Source organism: Mesocricetus auratus, unplaced genomic scaffold (genome assembly GCF_017639785.1).
Source record: "Mesocricetus auratus isolate SY011 unplaced genomic scaffold, BCM_Maur_2.0 Super-Scaffold_100011, whole genome shotgun sequence".
Taxonomy (NCBI): Eukaryota; Metazoa; Chordata; class Mammalia; order Rodentia; family Cricetidae; genus Mesocricetus; species Mesocricetus auratus.
In genome coordinates this window covers 50,692,870-50,697,998 of record NW_024429195.1, presented here as the reverse complement: position 1 = coordinate 50,697,998, position 5,129 = coordinate 50,692,870, and the positions used below count along the sequence as shown (strand labels likewise).

The following is a 5,129-nucleotide window of genomic DNA, read 5'->3' as shown; positions in this document are numbered from 1 at the left end:
AGGGCTACACAGAGAAACCCTGTCTTGAAAATCAAACAAAATCAAAACAACAACAACAACAAATCACACCCATAAGAAAATCCAAGCACACAAGAGGATTCAATATCAGGATCAACCCGGGACCAGCAGGGAATCCAGAAAGACAGATCTGAGACAGCAAAGGTGAAGAAATGATTAAAGAAACAACACAAGGTTTCCCTCCCAGGCCATCTAGAATGTTCTTTGCCCCCCCCACCCCCATTTTTTACTGAATGTGTCACGTTTGACTTGCTGTGTGTTCTATGTCCTGCGCTTCGCTGCCCACTGGAAGGCGAGCCTCTTGCAGGTGTGGTCTGTCACAACTTTCCTCTCCGTGTGGACCTAGAGCAGTGGTTCTCAGGCTGTGCTCCATGTTTCTTCTGCCTGGCACAGTGCATGTTCAAAAGTCTTAGTGGAGTGAATGATGCAAGAGCATTGAGTCATTGCCAGCTGTGAAAGGTGCCACTCAATAATGCCTCAGATGTACTAAGCAATAACAGGTTAGGTCTACAGTTTAGAACTGTAATGGCAGTGTTTGAAGGAGCAGCTAAGGGATTAATATGCATGGTTGCATCTGAAGACTAGCATGGGAGTTTGGGGTGTGGGCAGAGGCGAGCCGCTGGCTGTTGTTTTTCATTATAGGATTTTTGTAAATGATTTGGCTTTTTCACCAGATGTGTGCATTGTTGATTTAAAGAGTGTACATGACTCTGAAGACATTTCGTATGTATTTACCATTTAAATAATGTCATATCAACAACAATAATAACTCACATTTATTGAGCACTTATTACATGCCGGACATTGTGCTAACCCTGAGTATGGATTATTGGAGACCGTATGACATATTTGCTGTCAGTTTGCATGGGATGAAAACATCTGGATTTACCCTATGCAGAAGAAAAACCTCAAGCTCTGGATATAAATATTCAGTAACATAACCCTTCTGCTTGTCAATCCTCATAGCAGATACGAATTTGTTATGCTCTCCCACATCTCTAAAATGGAAGGAGAAAGAGTACTGAGTAGGATTCTTTCTGCAGGACTGCGGACACCCCTGTCAGCAGGATTTGCTGCTGTAGGAAGTACAGAGGGTGAAAGGGAAACTGCGTGGCTTCTTCTGCAAACATCCATCAGCATCATTTGTTTGCCTTGCCTCCAACTTTCTGTGTTTCTCTCGCGGTCACCTTAGCTGGAGTGTATTGACCTCCAAGGGTGTATTGTCGTGGGTGACGCGGCTTCTGATAACCACCATCCTAGAACCTCAGCTCTGATCTCTGCCACGCAGCCTGGTCCAGGCTGTACTACGGCAACAGGGTCGTACACCAGTTGTTAAGGTTCACAGGAGTCCACCCGATGGCCATTCATTCCTCAGCCAGTCTGATAGTGTGACTTAAATAATGCTACTTGTTTAAAAAGAATTCTTTTGGCACAATTCTTTTTGTCTGGGAGCATCTGGTGTTTATAGTGCAGATATGTTGGGGACCCTTGTTTCCCTTTGCCTGTCTAACCTCTATTCCATCTTTCATGCTTCAGCTAGATGTGTCTTCTAGAAAACCGTGCCACATGGACATTCCGCACTTTCCTCAGTTCCAGGAACACCATGCCGGCATGTCACTTCAGGTACCTACAGCCGCTGTCATTTGTTTACTGCTTCGTCTTCTGTGGACCTACAGGCTGGACTGTTTCTGAAATGGTCCAAGGTCTTTCATATTTTCCATCTGTTAGTTGTGGATTCCCAGGGAATGGTTCAATAGTTCTAGCTCCTCCCCACACAACACATGCTCGCAGGAGGAGGCTGGGATTTCAGCTGAACCCAGGTGTCTTTCTCTTTCTTTCCTGATTTTCCTTTACCTGTTCAGGATGTGATCTCCGCTTTTTGAGTGTTTCACAGGCCCAGTATGTGTGTTACTCCTCCTGGCAAGACTTTTACCTGTTTATTTACACCACTGTCAACAGCATGCTGAGTGACACCATAGAATCTTGCAGTCTTGGTAATGGGTCGTTCCTTCTTGAACAGTAGTACCCACTGTTTGGTTGTTTGAATATCATCCTTTTTTGGAGATTGTCTTAGAGTTTCCACGGCTGACATTAAAACACCATGACCAACAGCAACTTTGGGAAGGAAAAGGTCTATTCCATTTTTACTTCCACAACACAGTCCATCATCAAAGGATATCAGGGCAGGAACTCAAGCAGGGCAGGAACCTGGGAGCAAGAGCTGATGCAGAGGCCATGGAGGGGAGCCGCTACTAGCTTGCTTACCTTGGTTTGCTCAGCCTGCTTTTTTATAGAACCCAGGACCACCAGGCCCAGGATGGAACCACCCACAAATGAGCTGGGCCCTTCCCTACCAATCATCAATCAAGAAACTGCACCACAGGCTTCCCTACAGGCCAATCTAGTGGGGGCATTTTCTTAACTGAGGTTCCCTCTTCCAAAGTGACTTAGTTTGCGTTGGACTGGCATAAAAGTAACCATCCCAGAGACTGTTCTGTGTGGTCAGAAGAACAACTGTGTGTTCTAAGTGGCCTGGACACCACACAGTGTGGGGCCTCTCCTCTTTCCCTTCGTGCTTGTCATCGTGTTCAATGACAGTTAGCTGGCAGTTCTGTTAGACTGGGTTTTGTTATTGTTGGAATGTGGTTCAGTGCCTGGTATATAGCAGGTGCTCAATAAACATCTGCTGAATGAGCAAACAAATTGGTGTAAGTCACTGACACTATGATATAGTTCCACTTTAGTTTTCACACACTGATCATCTGTGGAAAGGAATTCCCAAGAAACTAGACACCCGCACGTGACAATTGAATCTCAAAGGGAGTGGAGCATGGAGTCTGGAAAAGGTGTGTGGGGAGCTCCAAAAGGATGGAGAGGGGATAATTAAGTACTGAGTTGTAATTGGGCTGGAGGTGTATATCAAGTGTCGGGTAACTATGATTGACAAAAGTTATTTAGAATATTTCCAAAAAAGAAAGATGACTTTGAATAGTCTCAACACACAAAATTGATGTAGTGTGATGAGATAAATCCCCCAGCCACTTGGTCTGATCATTATTGTGTACATACATTGAAGTGTCACATTGTTACCCATAAACACGTACATTTATTGTATAGCAAACCAGTGAAGAACACACCACAGCAAATGAAAGAATGGATTATTTGCATTAAAAATGGCTAATGAGCTACAAATATTGATCTAAATACAGAAATTGAAGGGAAAAGATAGTAAGAAAGTCATGCATGTTTCCTTTTTCACCCAGGAAATGAGTGATTCCTTCCTGAGGTGTCTTCCTTCCTTCCTGCCATGACTTCCGACTTCCTAGGTAAAATGAGAATGAGCCATATAATCTTGAAGCCCCATGGAAGAAGAAAGTGACTTGTGTCAAATGCCCCCTTATCATGCCTTGACAGATAAGTGAGGTAAGTTGCCACACTTTCCTGTTTCTTTGGAGCCTTGAATAATAGTCAGAAAGGGCTAAAAAAATGAAACAGAAATCAGAACAGTTGGACCATCTGGACTGTAAAAAGGAAAGACTAAATTTTACCTGCACCATTAGACTGGAAAAGATGACTCTGCTGTGAAGAGATGTGGGACCAGGGAGACAGAACAAACAAGATTTGACGGGAGCTTATAGTAGTGACCTTGAAGTTGAAAATGAAGCAAAAATTAAAAATATTTAAAGGTCTTGAAGCTGCAAGCACTGCGTTAGTTAGACAGTCAGTAGAATATGTTTTGGGAATTGGAACAGACAGCACATTTTCATTAGCTGTTGAATTGCAGGTTTTCTTTTTCATGGAAGTATTGAATTGTCCAGGGAGTCAGTGAAACATAATGACTTTATGGCTAAATGCATCTCTTGTAATAAGTAAAAGCCATATATCAGCCTGCTTAGATTTGAGAGACAGGACCACGGATAACTCTATGGAGTCTATGGATTTGGGGGCTAAACTGGACTTGAAGGAAAAAGACCCTGAGCTCTGGACACCCTTGTGAATCTTGAAGCCAGCATGCTGGTTGCAGTGTAGATCACCCACTGGGTATGCCAGAGCCCTTATTCTCGTGCATAGGGTTGGTTTCTGGATGGGCTAATGGGCCAGGTTACAGTGCTCCTTAACGCAACCAAGAATTTCCAGTTGGAAATGCTAGGGGGTAGTGCCTGTGTGTGTGGGTGCGTGTGTGCCTGCATGCATGCTTGTGTGTATGTGTGTGTGTGTGTGTGTGTGTGTGTGTATTTCAGAGTGTTCTTTCACTGATTCCCCAAGAAGCCAACTTTGAAGACTTGAATTTTAGCCCCAGGAGGATAGGTTTAAATTGGAGATGTGCCTCTAAGAAAAGACTCACATTGCAGAGTTTGCCCAGGGTGCCACATAGAGGTATGTGGTAACGCCAGTGAAGATAGGCAGGTAGCCCCCAATCCCATTCCAAGGCTGACCAGTCAGGAAAAAAATAGAGAAAGGGAGACTTGCCTTCTTATTCACATTTTCTTCCTTTCCACTGTTTGCACTAAGAATCCCACTGTTTCTTACCGATGGGCAGAGGACCCTTAGCAGGCTAATTTTGGTGAGGGACAGGTCAATTAGGTGGCCTACAGCAAACCCATAAAGGTCAAAGCCTGGCTGCATAAGGGCAGCCAGTTAAGCTGCATTCGGTGGGTGGGTGGGCTACAGCTGGAAGCTGGAATCTTAAGGGCTAACAGGAGTTAAATTATACCAGCCTGGAAGAGGGAACCACCAAGAATCCTGATACTGGGATGTGACGATGGACCTCAAGCCAAGCCACCATCAGGAGGCTGGAGCAGTCAGCTGAGAAGCGATTATACTGGATGACAGAGAATAAGCCTCGTCAATATCAGGGACGCTGAGAGATGTCATAGTAGGGAAGGTAATTGGTGTTCTGCTGGTTTTTCAGGAGTGACTCCTTGTAGCATCCAATTCTAATGAAATCCAAAGGTACAAACCACACAGGGGGAAAAGAATGCGCACAAGCAATGGCTTCCATCCTTGCATCGTGCAAACTGAATGGTGTTTGAAAACCTTGTATGCTCTGATCATGATCTTGGGATGTCTTTACATGCCCAGGTCAATGATGACAGACAGTAAAGGGAAAA

The 5,129-nt window shown here is 44.4% G+C and overlaps 1 long non-coding RNA gene across 1 annotated transcript; it reads left to right on the top strand.

The window, feature by feature from the left end:
• Window positions 1–1,535: 1,535 nt before the first annotated feature.
• Window positions 1,536–4,833, top strand: LOC121143271. The gene is made up of 3 exons (XR_005880469.1): window positions 1,536–1,641; window positions 3,282–3,441; window positions 4,736–4,833. It is a non-coding gene; the product is annotated as an uncharacterized LOC121143271 (long non-coding RNA).
• The last annotated feature ends 296 nt before the right edge of the window (window positions 4,834–5,129 follow it).